The 19,732-nt window shown below is 35.9% G+C and overlaps 1 non-coding gene across 1 annotated transcript; it reads left to right on the forward strand.

The window, feature by feature from the left end:
• The first annotated feature begins 1,512 nt into the window (after window positions 1-1,512).
• On the forward strand, window positions 1,513-1,586 carry TRNAF-AAA (transfer RNA phenylalanine (anticodon AAA)). Its single transcript has one exon. It is a non-coding gene; the product is annotated as a tRNA-Phe (tRNA).
• Window positions 1,587-19,732: the final 18,146 nt, after the last annotated feature.

A 19,732-nucleotide genomic window follows, 5' to 3' on the forward strand; every position in this document is an offset into this window, starting at 1 on the left:
AATGTCATCCTTTGGCTGATGCAGCATTTCTCTATATGGCATACATAGAAAACTTTTTATCAAATATAGTAATATGGCAAATCTAAGAAATGCTAAGGCAAATTAATCAATCAGGACATTTATTTGGTGATTGAATCTACTATGGGGGACTAAGTTTTAAGACGAGAAGAAGAACAGACCTTTACTCTCATTAGTGCACACTGAAGAAGAAAATTCTTAAAACCAGAATATCTTAAAACCATAGCACAAGTGATGGATCACTGCATTCTTATTGCAACTTTTCCTATTTCCAAATGTTTGACAAACATCTCTCCAGTTGAAAACTGATTTGAAACAGTTTCAAAATTAGTTTGGAGTAAAGAAACCACTGAAGATGATGGGATTTATACAAAGTTTAAATATAGATAAGCTATCCTAAAATTCAACTTTAAGGAAATTGAACAAAGTTAGGTCCCACCAAGATTTGAAATCAGATTACTGGATTCAAAGTCCAAAGTGCTCACCATTACACCATGGAACCCATTATTAGAGAGTCTTCCTCTACTCAATATTGCTGATCTTTGAAATACTGAATGTTCTCCTGTTTTAGGTACATTTGGCATTTTTGTGTTTGCTGATGTTTTTATGTTTGGCCGGTTAGCTCAGTTGGTTAGAGCGTTGTGCTAATAACGCCAAGTTCATGTGTTCGATCCCCATACGGGCCATGTGCTTTTGCTTGTTGTCCTACAAGAAATGCCAAGAAGGGATTTTATCCAGCGGCAAAGTGCATGAAGTGTGGGATGAATGCATTGGCTACAGTTAGCAGCCCTTGAAACTTGCTAGAGAACATCATAGACACATACAAAACAGAGAATTTTTAAATCCATGTTAGGAATAAACAAAAATGTCATCCTTTGGCTGATGCAGCATTTCTCTATATGGCATACATAGAAAACTTTTTATCAAATATAGCAATATGGCAAATCTAAGAAATGCTAAGGCAAATTAATCAATCAGGACATTTATTTGATGATTGAATCTACTATGGGGGACTAAGTTTTAAGACGAGAAGAAGAACAGACCTTTACTCTCATTAGTGCACACTGAAGAAGAAAATTCTTAAAACCAGAATATCTTAAAACCATAGCACAAGTGATGGATCACTGCATTCTTATTGCAACTTTTCCTATTTCCAAATGTTTGACAAACATCTCTCCAGTTGAAAACTGATTTGAAACAGTTTCAAAATTAGTTTGGAGTAAAGAAACCACTGAAGATGATGGGATTTATACAAAGTTTAAATATAGATAAGCTATCCTAAAATTCAACTTTAAGGAAATTGAACAAAGTTAGGTCCCACCAAGATTTGAAAGCAGATTACTGGATTCAAAGTCCAAAGTGCTCACCATTACACCATGGAACCCATTATTAGAGAGTCTTCCTCTACTCAATATTGCTGATCTTTGAAATACTGAATGTTCTCCTGTTTTAGGTACATTTGGCATTTTTGTGTTTGCTGATGTTTTTATGTTTGGCCGGTTAGCTCAGTTGGTTAGAGCATGGTGCTAAAAACGCCAAGGTCATGTGTTCGATCCCCATAAGGGCCATGTGCTTTTTCTTGTTGTCCTACAAGAAATGCCAAGAAGGGATTTTATCCAGCGGCAAAGTGCATGAAGTTTGGGATGAATGCATTGGCTACAGTTAGCAGCCCTTGAAACTTGCTAGAGAACATCATAGACACATAAAAAACAGAGAATTTTTAAATCCATGTTAGGAATAAACAAAAATGTCATCCTTTGGCTGATGCAGCATTTCTCTATATGGCATACATAGAAAACTTTTTATCAAATATAGCAATATGGCAAATCTAAGAAATGCTAAGGCAAATTAATCAATCAGGACATTTATTTGGTGATTGAATCTACTATGGGGGACTAAGTTTTAAGACGAGAAGAAGAACAGACCTTTACTCTCATTAGTGCACACTGAAGAAGAAAATTCTTAAAACCAGAATATCTTAAAACCATAGCACAAGTGATGGATCACTGCATTCTTATTGCAACTTTTCCTATTTCCAAATGTTTGACAAACATCTCTCCAGTTGAAAACTGATTTGAAACAGCTTCAAAATTAGTTTGGAGTAAAAAAACCACTGAAGATGATGGGATTTATACAAAGTTTAAATATAGATAAGCTATCCTAAAATTCAACTTTAAGGAAATTGAACAAAGTTAGGTCCCACCAAGATTTGAAATCAGATTACTGGATTCAAAGTCCAAAGTGCTCACCATTACACCATGGAACCCATTATTAGAGAGTCTTCCTCTACTCAATATTGCTGATCTTTGAAATACTGAATGTTCTCCTGTTTTAGGTACATTTGGCATTTTTGTGTTTGCTGATGTTTTTATGTTTGGCCGGTTAGCTCAGTTGGTTAGAGCGTTGTGCTAATAACGCCAAGTTCATGTGTTTGATCCCCATACGGGCCATGTGCTTTTGCATGTTGTCCTACAAGAAATGCCAAGAAGGGATTTTATCCAGCGGCAAAGTGCATGAAGTGTGGGATGAATGCATTGGCTACAGTTAGCAGCCCTTGAAACTTGCTAGAGAACATCATAGACACATACAAAACAGAGAATTTTTAAATCCATGTTAGGAATAAACAAAAATGTCATCCTTTGGCTGATGCAGCATTTCTCTATATGGCATACATAGAAAACTTTTTCTCAAATATAGCAATATGGCAAATCTAAGAAATGCTAAGGCTAATTAATCAATCAGGACATTTAATTGGTGATTGAATCTACTATGGGGGACTAAGTTTTAAGAAGAGAAGAAGAACAGACCTTTACTCTCATTAGTGCACACTGAAGAAGAAAATTCTTAAAACCAGAATATCTTAAAACCATAGCACAAGTGATGGATCACTGCATTCTTATTGCAACTTTTCCTATTTCCAAATGTTTGACAAACATCTCTCCAGTTGAAAACAGATTTGAAACAGCTTCAAAATTAGTTTGGAGTAAAAAAACCACTGAAGATGATGGGATTTATACAAAGTTTAAATATAGATAAGCTATCCTAAAATTCAACTTTAAGCAAATTGAACAAAGTTAGGTCCCACCAAGATTTGAAATCAGATTACTGGATTCAAAGTCCAAAGTGCTCACCATTACACCATGGAACCCATTGTTCGAGAGTCTTCCTCTACTCAATATTGCTGATCTTTGAAATACTGAATGTTCTCCTGTTTTAGGTACATTTGGCATTTATGAGTTTGCTGATGTTTTTATGTTTGGCCGGTTAGCTCAGTTGGTTAGAGCGTGGTGCTAATTATGCCAAGGTCATGGTTCGATCCCCATACGGGCCATGTGCTTTTTCTTGTTGTCCTACAAGAAATGCCAAGAAGGGATTTTATCCAGCGGCAAAGTGCATGAAGTGTGGGATGAATGCATTGGCTACAGTTAGCAGCCCTTGAAACTTGCTAGAGAACATCATAGACACATACAAAACAGAGAATTTTTAAATCCATGTTAGGAATAAACAAAAATGTCATCCTTTGGCTGATGCAGCATTTCTCTATATGGCATACATAGAAAACTTTTCCTCAAATATAGCAATATGGCAAATCTAAGAAATGCTAAGGCTAATTAATCAATCAGGACATTTAATTGGTGATTGAATCTACTATGGGGGACTAAGTTTTAAGACGAGAAGAAGAACAGACCTTTACTCTCATTAGTGCACACTGAAGAAGAAAATTCTTAAAACCAGAATATCTTAAAACCATAGCACAAGTGATGGATCACTGCATTCTTATTGCAACTTTTCCTATTTCCAAATGTTTGACAAACATCTCTCCAGTTGAAAACTGATTTGAAACAGTTTCAAAATTAGTTTGGAGTAAAGAAACCACTGAAGATGATGGGATTTATACAAAGTTTAAATATAGATAAGCTATCCTAAAATTCAACTTTAAGGAAATTGAACAAAGTTAGGTCCCACCAAGATTTGAAAGCAGATTACTGGATTCAAAGTCCAAAGTGCTCACCATTACACCATGGAACCCATTATTAGAGAGTCTTCCTCTACTCAATATTGCTGATCTTTGAAATACTGAATGTTCTCCTGTTTTAGGTACATTTGGCATTTTTGTGTTTGCTGATGTTTTTATGTTTGGCCGGTTAGCTCAGTTGGTTAGAGCATGGTGCTAATAACGCCAAGGTCATGTGTTCGATCCCCATAAGGGCCATGTGCTTTTTCTTGTTGTCCTACAAGAAATGCCAAGAAGGGATTTTATCCAGCGGCAAAGTGCATGAAGTGTGGGATGAATGCATTGGCTACAGTTAGCAGCCCTTGAAACTTGCTAGAGAACATCATAGACACATAAAAAACAGAGAATTTTTAAATCCATGTTAGGAATAAACAAAAATGTCATCCTTTGGCTGATGCAGCATTTCTCTATATGGCATACATAGAAAACTTTTTATCAAATATAGCAATATGGCAAATCTAAGAAATGCTAAGGCAAATTAATCAATCAGGACATTTATTTGGTGATTGAATCTACTATGGGGGACTAAGTTTTAAGACGAGAAGAAGAACAGACCTTTACTCTCATTAGTGCACACTGAAGAAGAAAATTCTTAAAACCAGAATATCTTAAAACCATAGCACAAGTGATGGATCACTGCATTCTTATTGCAACTTTTCCTATTTCCAAATGTTTGACAAACATCTCTCCAGTTGAAAACTGATTTGAAACAGCTTCAAAATTAGTTTGGAGTAAAAAAACCACTGAAGATGATGGGATTTATACAAAGTTTAAATATAGATAGGCTATCCTAAAATTCAACTTTAAGGAAATTGAACAAAGTTAGGTCCCACCAAGATTTGAAATCAGATTACTGGATTCAAAGTCCAAAGTGCTCACCATTACACCATGGAACCCATTATTAGAGAGTCTTCCTCTACTCAATATTGCTGATCTTTGAAATACTGAATGTTCTCCTGTTTTAGGTACATTTGGCATTTTTGTGTTTGCTGATGTTTTTATGTTTGGCCGGTTAGCTCAGTTGGTTAGAGCGTTGTGCTAATAACGCCAAGTTCATGTGTTCGATCCCCATACGGGCCATGTGCTTTTGCTTGTTGTCCTACAAGAAATGCCAAGAAGGGATTTTATCCAGCGGCAAAGTGCATGAAGTGTGGGATGAATGCATTGGCTACAGTTAGCAGCCCTTGAAACTTGCTAGAGAACATCATAGACACATACAAAACAGAGAATTTTTAAATCCATGTTAGGAATAAACAAAAATGTCATCCTTTGGCTGATGCAGCATTTCTCTATATGGCATACATAGAAAACTTTTTCTCAAATATAGCAATATGGCAAATCTAAGAAATGCTAAGGCTAATTAATCAATAAGGACATTTAATTGGTGATTGAATCTACTATGGGGGACTAAGTTTTAAGAAGAGAAGAAGAACAGACCTTTACTCTCATTAGTGCACACTGAAGAAGAAAATTCTTAAAACCAGAATATCTTAAAACCATAGCACAAGTGATGGATCACTGCATTCTTATTGCAACTTTTCCTATTTCCAAATGTTTGACAAACATCTCTCCAGTTGAAAACAGATTTGAAACAGCTTCAAAATTAGTTTGGAGTAAAAAAACCACTGAAGATGATGGGATTTATACAAAGTTTAAATATAGATAAGCTATCCTAAAATTCAACTTTAAGCAAATTGAACAAAGTTAGGTCCCACCAAGATTTGAAATCAGATTACTGGATTCAAAGTCCAAAGTGCTCACCATTACACCATGGAACCCATTGTTCGAGAGTCTTCCTCTACTCAATATTGCTGATCTTTGAAATACTGAATGTTCTCCTGTTTTAGGTACATTTGGCATTTTTGTGTTTGCTGATGTTTTTATGTTTGGCCGGTTAGCTCAGTTGGTTAGAGCATGGTGCTAATAACGCCAAGGTCATGTGTTCGATCCCCATAAGGGCCATGTGCTTTTGCTTGTTGTCCTACAAGAAATGCCAAGAAGGGATTTTATCCAGCGGCAAAGTGCATGAAGTGTGGGATGAATGCATTGGCTACAGTTAGCAGCCCTTGAAACTTGCTAGAGAACATCATAGACACATAAAAAACAGAGAATTTTTAAATCCATGTTAGGAATAAACAAAAATGTCATCCTTTGGCTGATGCAGCATTTCTCTATATGGCATACATAGAAAACTTTTTATCAAATATAGCAATATGGCAAATCTAAGAAATGCTAAGGCAAATTAATCAATCAGGACATTTATTTGGTGATTGAATCTACTATGGGGGACTAAGTTTTAAGACGAGAAGAAGAACAGACCTTTACTCTCATTAGTGCACACTGAAGAAGAAAATTCTTAAAACCAGAATATCTTAAAACCATAGCACAAGTGATGGATCACTGCATTCTTATTGCAACTTTTCCTATTTCCAAATGTTTGACAAACATCTCTCCAGTTGAAAACTGATTTGAAACAGCTTCAAAATTAGTTTGGAGTAAAAAAACCACTGAAGATGATGGGATTTATACAAAGTTTAAATATAGATAGGCTATCCTAAAATTCAACTTTAAGGAAATTGAACAAAGTTAGGTCCCACCAAGATTTGAAATCAGATTACTGGATTCAAAGTCCAAAGTGCTCACCATTACACCATGGAACCCATTATTAGAGAGTCTTCCTCTACTCAATATTGCTGATCTTTGAAATACTGAATGTTCTCCTGTTTTAGGCACATTTGGCATTTTTGTGTTTGCTGATGTTTTTATGTTTGGCCGGTTAGCTCAGTTGGTTAGAGCGTTGTGCTAATAACGCCAAGTTCATGTGTTCGATCCCCATACGGGCCATGTGCTTTTGCTTGTTGTCCTACAAGAAATGCCAAGAAGGGATTTTATCCAGCGGCAAAGTGCATGAAGTGTGGGATGAATGCATTGGCTACAGTTAGCAGCCCTTGAAACTTGCTAGAGAACATCATAGACACATACAAAACAGAGAATTTTTAAATCCATGTTAGGAATAAACAAAAATGTCATCCTTTGGCTGATGCAGCATTTCTCTATATGGCATACATAGAAAACTTTTTCTCAAATATAGCAATATGGCAAATCTAAGAAATGCTAAGGCTAATTAATCAATCAGGACATTTAATTGGTGATTGAATCTACTATGGGGGACTAAGTTTTAAGAAGAGAAGAAGAACAGACCTTTACTCTCATTAGTGCACACTGAAGAAGAAAATTCTTAAAACCAGAATATCTTAAAACCATAGCACAAGTGATGGATCACTGCATTCTTATTGCAACTTTTCCTATTTCCAAATGTTTGACAAACATCTCTCCAGTTGAAAACAGATTTGAAACAGCTTCCAAATTAGTTTGGAGTAAAAAAACCACTGAAGATGATGGGATTTATACAAAGTTTAAATATAGATAAGCTATCCTAAAATTCAACTTTAAGCAAATTGAACAAAGTTAGGTCCCACCAAGATTTGAAATCAGATTACTGGATTCAAAGTCCAAAGTGCTCACCATTACACCATGGAACCCATTGTTCGAGAGTCTTCCTCTACTCAATATTGCTGATCTTTGAAATACTGAATGTTCTCCTGTTTTAGGTACATTTGGCATTTATGAGTTTGCTGATGTTTTTATGTTTGGCCGGTTAGCTCAGTTGGTTAGAGCGTGGTGCTAATTATGCCAAGGTCATGGTTCGATCCCCATACGGGCCATGTGCTTTTTCTTGTTGTCCTACAAGAAATGCCAAGAAGGGATTTTATCCAGCGGCAAAGTGCATGAAGTGTGGGATGAATGCATTGGCTACAGTTAGCAGCCCTTGAAACTTGCTAGAGAACATCATAGACACATACAAAACAGAGAATTTTTAAATCCATGTTAGGAATAAACAAAAATGTCATCCTTTGGCTGATGCAGCATTTCTCTATATGGCATACATAGAAAACTTTTCCTCAAATATAGCAATATGGCAAATCTAAGAAATGCTAAGGCTAATTAATCAATCAGGACATTTAATTGGTGATTGAATCTACTATGGGGGACTAAGTTTTAAGACGAGAAGAAGAACAGACCTTTACTCTCATTAGTGCACACTGAAGAAGAAAATTCTTAAAACCAGAATATCTTAAAACCATAGCACAAGTGATGGATCACTGCATTCTTATTGCAACTTTTCCTATTTCCAAATGTTTGACAAACATCTCTCCAGTTGAAAACTGATTTGAAACAGTTTCAAAATTAGTTTGGAGTAAAGAAACCACTGAAGATGATGGGATTTATACAAAGTTTAAATATAGATAAGCTATCCTAAAATTCAACTTTAAGGAAATTGAACAAAGTTAGGTCCCACCAAGATTTGAAAGCAGATTACTGGATTCAAAGTCCAAAGTGCTCACCATTACACCATGGAACCCATTATTAGAGAGTCTTCCTCTACTCAATATTGCTGATCTTTGAAATACTGAATGTTCTCCTGTTTTAGGTACATTTGGCATTTTTGTGTTTGCTGATGTTTTTATGTTTGGCCGGTTAGCTCAGTTGGTTAGAGCATGGTGCTAATAACGCCAAGGTCATGTGTTCGATCCCCATAAGGGCCATGTGCTTTTTCTTGTTGTCCTACAAGAAATGCCAAGAAGGGATTTTATCCAGCGGCAAAGTGCATGAAGTGTGGGATGAATGCATTGGCTACAGTTAGCAGCCCTTGAAACTTGCTAGAGAACATCATAGACACATAAAAAACAGAGAATTTTTAAATCCATGTTAGGAATAAACAAAAATGTCATCCTTTGGCTGATGCAGCATTTCTCTATATGGCATACATAGAAAACTTTTTATCAAATATAGCAATATGGCAAATCTAAGAAATGCTAAGGCAAATTAATCAATCAGGACATTTATTTGGTGATTGAATCTACTATGGGGGACTAAGTTTTAAGACGAGAAGAAGAACAGACCTTTACTCTCATTAGTGCACACTGAAGAAGAAAATTCTTAAAACCAGAATATCTTAAAACCATAGCACAAGTGATGGATCACTGCATTCTTATTGCAACTTTTCCTATTTCCAAATGTTTGACAAACATCTCTCCAGTTGAAAACTGATTTGAAACAGCTTCAAAATTAGTTTGGAGTAAAAAAACCACTGAAGATGATGGGATTTATACAAAGTTTAAATATAGATAGGCTATCCTAAAATTCAACTTTAAGGAAATTGAACAAAGTTAGGTCCCACCAAGATTTGAAATCAGATTACTGGATTCAAAGTCCAAAGTGCTCACCATTACACCATGGAACCCATTATTAGAGAGTCTTCCTCTACTCAATATTGCTGATCTTTGAAATACTGAATGTTCTCCTGTTTTAGGCATATTTGGCATTTTTGTGTTTGCTGATGTTTTTATGTTTGGCCGGTTAGCTCAGTTGGTTAGAGCGTTGTGCTAATAACGCCAAGTTCATGTGTTCGATCCCCATACGGGCCATGTGCTTTTGCTTGTTGTCCTACAAGAAATGCCAAGAAGGGATTTTATCCAGCGGCAAAGTGCATGAAGTGTGGGATGAATGCATTGGCTACAGTTAGCAGCCCTTGAAACTTGCTAGAGAACATCATAGACACATACAAAACAGAGAATTTTTAAATCCATGTTAGGAATAAACAAAAATGTCATCCTTTGGCTGATGCAGCATTTCTCTATATGGCATACATAGAAAACTTTTTCTCAAATATAGCAATATGGCAAATCTAAGAAATGCTAAGGCTAATTAATCAATCAGGACATTTAATTGGTGATTGAATCTACTATGGGGGACTAAGTTTTAAGAAGAGAAGAAGAACAGACCTTTACTCTCATTAGTGCACACTGAAGAAGAAAATTCTTAAAACCAGAATATCTTAAAACCATAGCACAAGTGATGGATCACTGCATTCTTATTGCAACTTTTCCTATTTCCAAATGTTTGACAAACATCTCTCCAGTTGAAAACAGATTTGAAACAGCTTCAAAATTAGTCTGGAGTAAAAAAACCACTGAAGATGATGGGATTTATACAAAGTTTAAATATAGATAAGCTATCCTAAAATTCAACTTTAAGCAAATTGAACAAAGTTAGGTCCCACCAAGATTTGAAATCAGATTACTGGATTCAAAGTCCAAAGTGCTCACCATTACACCATGGAACCCATTGTTCGAGAGTCTTCCTCTACTCAATATTGCTGATCTTTGAAATACTGAATGTTCTCCTGTTTTAGGTACATTTGGCATTTATGAGTTTGCTGATGTTTTTATGTTTGGCCGGTTAGCTCAGTTGGTTAGAGCGTGGTGCTAATTATGCCAAGGTCATGGTTCGATCCCCATACGGGCCATGTGCTTTTTCTTGTTGTCCTACAAGAAATGCCAAGAAGGGATTTTATCCAGCGGCAAAGTGCATGAAGTGTGGGATGAATGCATTGGCTACAGTTAGCAGCCCTTGAAACTTGCTAGAGAACATCATAGACACATACAAAACAGAGAATTTTTAAATCCATGTTAGGAATAAACAAAAATGTCATCCTTTGGCTGATGCAGCATTTCTCTATATGGCATACATAGAAAACTTTTCCTCAAATATAGCAATATGGCAAATCTAAGAAATGCTAAGGCTAATTAATCAATCAGGACATTTAATTGGTGATTGAATCTACTATGGGGGACTAAGTTTTAAGAAGAGAAGAAGAACAGACCTTTACTCTCATTAGTGCACACTGAAGAAGAAAATTCTTAAAACCAGAATATCTTAAAACCATAGCACAAGTGATGGATCACTGCATTCTTATTGCAACTTTTCCTATTTCCAAATGTTTGACAAACATCTCTCCAGTTGAAAACAGATTTGAAACAGCTTCAAAATTAGTTTGGAGTAAAAAAACCACTGAAGATGATGGGATTTATACAAAGTTTAAATATAGATAAGCTATCCTAAAATTCAACTTTAAGCAAATTGAACAAAGTTAGGTCCCACCAAGATTTGAAATCAGATTACTGGATTCAAAGTCCAAAGTGCTCACCATTACACCATGGAACCCATTGTTCGAGAGTCTTCCTCTACTCAATATTGCTGATCTTTGAAATACTGAATGTTCTCCTGTTTTAGGTACATTTGGCATTTATGAGTTTGCTGATGTTTTTATGTTTGGCCGGTTAGCTCAGTTGGTTAGAGCGTGGTGCTAATTATGCCAAGGTCATGGTTCGATCCCCATACGGGCCATGTGCTTTTTCTTGTTGTCCTACAAGAAATGCCAAGAAGGGATTTTATCCAGCGGCAAAGTGCATGAAGTGTGGGATGAATGCATTGGCTACAGTTAGCAGCCCTTGAAACTTGCTAGAGAACATCATAGACACATACAAAACAGAGAATTTTTAAATCCATGTTAGGAATAAACAAAAATGTCATCCTTTGGCTGATGCAGCATTTCTCTATATGGCATACATAGAAAACTTTTCCTCAAATATAGCAATATGGCAAATCTAAGAAATGCTAAGGCTAATTAATCAATCAGGACATTTAATTGGTGATTGAATCTACTATGGGGGACTAAGTTTTAAGACGAGAAGAAGAACAGACCTTTACTCTCATTAGTGCACACTGAAGAAGAAAATTCTTAAAACCAGAATATCTTAAAACCATAGCACAAGTGATGGATCACTGCATTCTTATTGCAACTTTTCCTATTTCCAAATGTTTGACAAACATCTCTCCAGTTGAAAACTGATTTGAAACAGTTTCAAAATTAGTTTGGAGTAAAGAAACCACTGAAGATGATGGGATTTATACAAAGTTTAAATATAGATAAGCTATCCTAAAATTCAACTTTAAGGAAATTGAACAAAGTTAGGTCCCACCAAGATTTGAAATCAGATTACTGGATTCAAAGTCCAAAGTGCTCACCATTACACCATGGAACCCATTATTAGAGAGTCTTCCTCTACTCAATATTGCTGATCTTTGAAATACTGAATGTTCTCCTGTTTTAGGCATATTTGGCATTTTTGTGTTTGCTGATGTTTTTATGTTTGGCCGGTTAGCTCAGTTGGTTAGAGCGTTGTGCTAATAACGCCAAGTTCATGTGTTCGATCCCCATACGGGCCATGTGCTTTTGCTTGTTGTCCTACAAGAAATGCCAAGAAGGGATTTTATCCAGCGGCAAAGTGCATGAAGTGTGGGATGAATGCATTGGCTACAGTTAGCAGCCCTTGAAACTTGCTAGAGAACATCATAGACACATACAAAACAGAGAATTTTTAAATCCATGTTAGGAATAAACAAAAATGTCATCCTTTGGCTGATGCAGCATTTCTCTATATGGCATACATAGAAAACTTTTTCTCAAATATAGCAATATGGCAAATCTAAGAAATGCTAAGGCTAATTAATCAATCAGGACATTTAATTGGTGATTGAATCTACTATGGGGGACTAAGTTTTAAGAAGAGAAGAAGAACAGACCTTTACTCTCATTAGTGCACACTGAAGAAGAAAATTCTTAAAACCAGAATATCTTAAAACCATAGCACAAGTGATGGATCACTGCATTCTTATTGCAACTTTTCCTATTTCCAAATGTTTGACAAACATCTCTCCAGTTGAAAACAGATTTGAAACAGCTTCAAAATTAGTCTGGAGTAAAAAAACCACTGAAGATGATGGGATTTATACAAAGTTTAAATATAGATAAGCTATCCTAAAATTCAACTTTAAGCAAATTGAACAAAGTTAGGTCCCACCAAGATTTGAAATCAGATTACTGGATTCAAAGTCCAAAGTGCTCACCATTACACCATGGAACCCATTGTTCGAGAGTCTTCCTCTACTCAATATTGCTGATCTTTGAAATACTGAATGTTCTCCTGTTTTAGGTACATTTGGCATTTATGAGTTTGCTGATGTTTTTATGTTTGGCCGGTTAGCTCAGTTGGTTAGAGCGTGGTGCTAATTATGCCAAGGTCATGGTTCGATCCCCATACGGGCCATGTGCTTTTTCTTGTTGTCCTACAAGAAATGCCAAGAAGGGATTTTATCCAGCGGCAAAGTGCATGAAGTGTGGGATGAATGCATTGGCTACAGTTAGCAGCCCTTGAAACTTGCTAGAGAACATCATAGACACATACAAAACAGAGAATTTTTAAATCCATGTTAGGAATAAACAAAAATGTCATCCTTTGGCTGATGCAGCATTTCTCTATATGGCATACATAGAAAACTTTTCCTCAAATATAGCAATATGGCAAATCTAAGAAATGCTAAGGCTAATTAATCAATCAGGACATTTAATTGGTGATTGAATCTACTATGGGGGACTAAGTTTTAAGAAGAGAAGAAGAACAGACCTTTACTCTCATTAGTGCACACTGAAGAAGAAAATTCTTAAAACCAGAATATCTTAAAACCATAGCACAAGTGATGGATCACTGCATTCTTATTGCAACTTTTCCTATTTCCAAATGTTTGACAAACATCTCTCCAGTTGAAAACAGATTTGAAACAGCTTCAAAATTAGTTTGGAGTAAAAAAACCACTGAAGATGATGGGATTTATACAAAGTTTAAATATAGATAAGCTATCCTAAAATTCAACTTTAAGCAAATTGAACAAAGTTAGGTCCCACCAAGATTTGAAATCAGATTACTGGATTCAAAGTCCAAAGTGCTCACCATTACACCATGGAACCCATTGTTCGAGAGTCTTCCTCTACTCAATATTGCTGATCTTTGAAATACTGAATGTTCTCCTGTTTTAGGTACATTTGGCATTTATGAGTTTGCTGATGTTTTTATGTTTGGCCGGTTGGTTAGAGCGTGGTGCTAATTATGCCAAGGTCATGGTTCGATCCCCATACGGGCCATGTGCTTTTTCTTGTTGTCCTACAAGAAATGCCAAGAAGGGATTTTATCCAGCGGCAAAGTGCATGAAGTGTGGGATGAATGCATTGGCTACAGTTAGCAGCCCTTGAAACTTGCTAGAGAACATCATAGACACATACAAAACAGAGAATTTTTAAATCCATGTTAGGAATAAACAAAAATGTCATCCTTTGGCTGATGCAGCATTTCTCTATATGGCATACATAGAAAACTTTTCCTCAAATATAGCAATATGGCAAATCTAAGAAATGCTAAGGCTAATTAATCAATCAGGACATTTAATTGGTGATTGAATCTACTATGGGGGACTAAGTTTTAAGACGAGAAGAAGAACAGACCTTTACTCTCATTAGTGCACACTGAAGAAGAAAATTCTTAAAACCAGAATATCTTAAAACCATAGCACAAGTGATGGATCACTGCATTCTTATTGCAACTTTTCCTATTTCCAAATGTTTGACAAACATCTCTCCAGTTGAAAACTGATTTGAAACAGCTTCAAAATTAGTTTGGAGTAAAAAAACCACTGAAGATGATGGGATTTATACAAAGTTTAAATATAGATAGGCTATCCTAAAATTCAACTTTAAGGAAATTGAACAAAGTTAGGTCCCACCAAGATTTGAAATCAGATTACTGGATTCAAAGTCCAAAGTGCTCACCATTACACCATGGAACCCATTATTAGAGAGTCTTCCTCTACTCAATATTGCTGATCTTTGAAATACTGAATGTTCTCCTGTTTTAGGTACATTTGGCATTTTTGTGTTTGCTGATGTTTTTATGTTTGGCCGGTTAGCTCAGTTGGTTAGAGCGTTGTGCTAATAACGCCAAGTTCATGTGTTCGATCCCCATACGGGCCATGTGCTTTTGCTTGTTGTCCTACAAGAAATGCCAAGAAGGGATTTTATCCAGCGGCAAAGTGCATGAAGTGTGGGATGAATGCATTGGCTACAGTTAGCAGCCCTTGAAACTTGCTAGAGAACATCATAGACACATACAAAACAGAGAATTTTTAAATCCATGTTAGGAATAAACAAAAATGTCATCCTTTGGCTGATGCAGCATTTCTCTATATGGCATACATAGAAAACTTTTTCTCAAATATAGCAATATGGCAAATCTAAGAAATGCTAAGGTTAATTAATCAATCAGGACATTTAATTGGTGATTGAATCTACTATGGGGGACTAAGTTTTAAGAAGAGAAGAAGAACAGACCTTTACTCTCATTAGTGCACACTGAAGAAGAAAATTCTTAAAACCAGAATATCTTAAAACCATAGCACAAGTGATGGATCACTGCATTCTTATTGCAACTTTTCCTATTTCCAAATGTTTGACAAACATCTCTCCAGTTGAAAACAGATTTGAAACAGCTTCAAAATTAGTCTGGAGTAAAAAAACCACTGAAGATGATGGGATTTATACAAAGTTTAAATATAGATAAGCTATCCTAAAATTCAACTTTAAGCAAATTGAACAAAGTTAGGTCCCACCAAGATTTGAAATCAGATTACTGGATTCAAAGTCCAAAGTGCTCACCATTACACCATGGAACCCATTGTTCGAGAGTCTTCCTCTACTCAATATTGCTGATCTTTGAAATACTGAATGTTCTCCTGTTTTAGGTACATTTGGCATTTATGAGTTTGCTGATGTTTTTATGTTTGGCCGGTTAGCTCAGTTGGTTAGAGCGTGGTGCTAATTATGCCAAGGTCATGGTTCGATCCCCATACGGGCCATGTGCTTTTTCTTGTTGTCCTACAAGAAATGCCAAGAAGGGATTTTATCCAGCGGCAAAGTGCATGAAGTGTGGGATGAATGCATTGGCTACAGTTAGCAGCCCTTGAAACTTGCTAGAGAACATCATAGACACATACAAAACAGAGAATTTTTAAATCCATGTTAGGAATAAACAAAAATGTCATCCTTTGGCTGATACAGCATTTCTCTATATGGCATACATAGAAAACTTTTCCTCAAATATAGCAATATGGCAAATCTAAGAAATGCTAAGGCTAATTAATCAATCAGGACATTTAATTGGTGATTGAATCTACTATGGGGGACTAAGTTTTAAGACGAGAAGAAGAACAGACCTTTACTCTCATTAGTGCACACTGAAGAAGAAAATTCTTAAAACCAGAATATCTTAAAACCATAGCACAAGTGATGGATCACTGCATTCTTATTGCAACTTTTCCTATTTCCAAATGTTTGACAAACATCTCTCCAGTTGAAAACTGATTTGAAACAGCTTCAAAATTAGTTTGGAGTAAAAAAAACACTGAAGATGATGGGATTTATACAAAGTTTAAATATAGATAAGCTATCCTAAAATTCAACTTTAAGGAAATTGAACAAAGTTAGGCCCCACCAAGATTTGAAATCAGATTACTGGATTCAAAGTCCAAAGTGCTCACCATTACACCATGGAACCCATTATTAGAGAGTCTTCCTCTACTCAATATTGCTGATCTTTGAAATACTGAATGTTCTCCTGTTTTAGGTACATTTGGCATTTTTGTGTTTGCTGATGCTTTTATGTTTGGCCGGTTAGCTCAGTTGGTTAGAGCGTTGTGCTAATAACGCCAAGTTCATGTGTTCGATCCCCATACGGGCAATGTGCTTTTGCTTGTTGTCCTACAAGAAATGCCAAGAAGGGATTTTATCCAGCGGCAAAGTGCATGAAGTGTGGGATGAATGCATTGGCTACAGTTAGCAGCCCTTGAAACTTGCTAGAGAACATCATAGACACATACAAAACAGAGAATTTTTAAATCCATGTTAGGAATAAACAAAAATGTCATCCTTTGGCTGATGCAGCATTTCTCTATATGGCATACAAAGAAAACTTTTTCTCAAATATAGCAATATGGCAAATCTAAGAAATGCTAAGGCTAATTAATCAATCAGGACATTTAATTGGTGATTGAATCTACTATGGGGGACTAAGTTTTAAGAAGAGAAGAAGAACAGACCTTTACTCTCATTAGTGCACACTGAAGAAGAAAATTCTTAAAACCAGAATATCTTAAAACCATAGCACAAGTGATGGATCACTGCATTCTTATTGCAACTTTTCCTATTTCCAAATGTTTGACAAACATCTCTCCAGTTGAAAACAGATTTGAAACAGCTTCAAAATTAGTTTGGAGTAAAAAAACCACTGAAGATGATGGGATTTATACAAAGTTTAAATATAGATAAGCTATCCTAAAATTCAACTTTAAGCAAATTGAACAAAGTTAGGTCCCACCAAGATTTGAAATCAGATTACTGGATTCAAAGTCCAAAGTGCTCACCATTACACCATGGAACCCATTGTTCGAGAGTCTTCCTCTACTCAATATTGCTGATCTTTGAAATACTGAATGTTCTCCTGTTTTAGGTACATTTGGCATTTATGAGTTTGCTGATGTTTTTATGTTTGGCCGGTTAGCTCAGTTGGTTAGAGCGTGGTGCTAATTATGCCAAGGTCATGGTTCGTTCCCCATACGGGCCATGTGCTTTTTCTTGTTGTCCTACAAGAAATGCCAAGAAGGGATTTTATCCAGCGGCAAAGTGCATGAAGTGTGGGATGAATGCATTGGCTACAGTTAGCAGCCCTTGAAACTTGCTAGAGAACATCATAGACACATACAAAACAGAGAATTTTTAAATCCATGTTAGGAATAAACAAAAATGTCATCCTTTGGCTGATGCAGCATTTCTCTATATGGCATACATAGAAAACTTTTTCTCAAATATAGCAATATGGCAAATCTAAGAAATGCTAAGGCTAATTAATCAATCAGGACATTTAATTGGTGATTGAATCTACTATGGGGGACTAAGTTTTAAGAAGAGAAGAAGAACAGACCTTTACTCTCATTAGTGCACACTGAAGAAGAAAATTCTTAAAACCAGAATATCTTAAAACCATAGCACAAGTGATGGATCACTGCATTCTTATTGCAACTTTTCCTATTTCCAAATGTTTGACAAACATCTCTCCAGTTGAAAACTGATTTGAAACAGTTTCAAAATTAGTTTGGAGTAAAGAAACCACTGAAGATGATGGGATTTATACAAAGTTTAAATATAGATAAGCTATCCTAAAATTCAACTTTAAGGAAATTGAACAAAGTTAGGTCCCACCAAGATTTGAAATCAGATTACTGGATTCAAAGTCCAAAGTGCTCACCATTACACCATGGAACCCATTATTAGAGAGTCTTCCTCTACTCAATATTGCTGATCTTTGAAATACTGAATGTTCTCCTGTTTTAGGTACATTTGGCATTTTTGTGTTTGCTGATGTTTTTATGTTTGGCCGGTTAGCTCAGTTGGTTAGAGCGTTGTGCTAATAACGCCAAGGTCATGTGTTCGATCCCCATACGGGCCATGTGCTTTTTCTTGTTGTCCTACAAGAAATGCCAAGAAGGGATTTTATCCAGCGGCAAAGTGCATGAAGTGTGGGATGAATGCATTGGCTACAGTTAGCAGCCCTTGAAACTTGCTAGAGAACATCATAGACACATACAAAACAGAGAATTTTTAAATCCATGTTAGGAATAAATAAAAATGTCATCCTTTGGCTGATGCAGCATTTCTCTATATGGCATACATAGAAAACTTTTTCTCAAATATAGCAATATGGCAAATCTAAGAAATGCTAAGGCTAATTAATCAATCAGGACATTTATTTGGTGATTGAATCTACTATGGGGGACTAAGTTTTAAGAAGAGAAGAAGAACAGACATTTACTCTCATTAGTGCACACTGAAGAAGAAAATTCTTAAAACCAGAATATCTTAAAACCATAGCACAAGTGATGGATCACTGCATTCTTATTGCAACTTTTCCTATTTCCAAATGTTTGACAAACATCTCTCCAGTTGAAAACAGATTTGAAACAGCTTCAAAATTAGTTTGGAGTAAAAAAACCACTGAAGATGATGGGATTTATACAAAGTTTAAACATAGATAAGCTATCCTAAAATTCAACTTTAAGGAAATTGAACAAAGTTAGGTCCCACCAAGATTTGAAATCAGATTACTGGATTCAAAGTCCAAAGTGCTCACCATTACACCATGGAACCCATTATTAGAGAGTCTTCCTCTACTCAATATTGCTGATCTTTGAAATACTGAATGTTCTCCTGTTTTAGGTACATTTTTTAGCATTTTTGTGTTTGCTGATGTTTTTATGTTTGGCCGGTTAGCTCAGTTGGTTAGAGCATGGTGCTAATAACGCCAATGTCATGTGTTTGATCCCCATACGGGCCATGTGCTTTTTCTTGTTGTCCTACAAGAAATGCCAAGAAGGGATTTTATCCAGCGGCAAAGTGCATGAAGTGTGGGATGAATGCATTGGCTACAGTTAGCAGCCCTTGAAACTTGCTAGAGAACATCATAGACACATACAAAACAGAGAATTTTTAAATCCATGTTAGGAATAAACAAAAATGTCATCCTTTGGCTGATGCAGCATTTCTCTATATGGCATACATAGAAAACTTTTCCTCAAATATAGCAATATGGCAAATCTAAGAAATGCTAAGGCTAATTAATCAATCAGGACATTTAATTGGTGATTGAATCTACTATGGGGGACTAAGTTTTAAGACGAGAAGAAGAACAGACCTTTACTCTCATTAGTGCACACTGAAGAAGAAAATTCTTAAAACCAGAATATCTTAAAACCATAGCACAAGTGATGGATCACTGCATTCTTATTGCAACTTTTCCTATTTCCAAATGTTTGACAAACATCTCTCCAGTTGAAAACTGATTTGAAACAGCTTCA

This window comes from Taudactylus pleione, unplaced genomic scaffold, assembly GCF_031769625.1.
Source record: "Taudactylus pleione unplaced genomic scaffold, aTauple2 ptg000085l, whole genome shotgun sequence".
Classification (NCBI taxonomy): domain Eukaryota; kingdom Metazoa; phylum Chordata; class Amphibia; order Anura; family Myobatrachidae; genus Taudactylus; species Taudactylus pleione.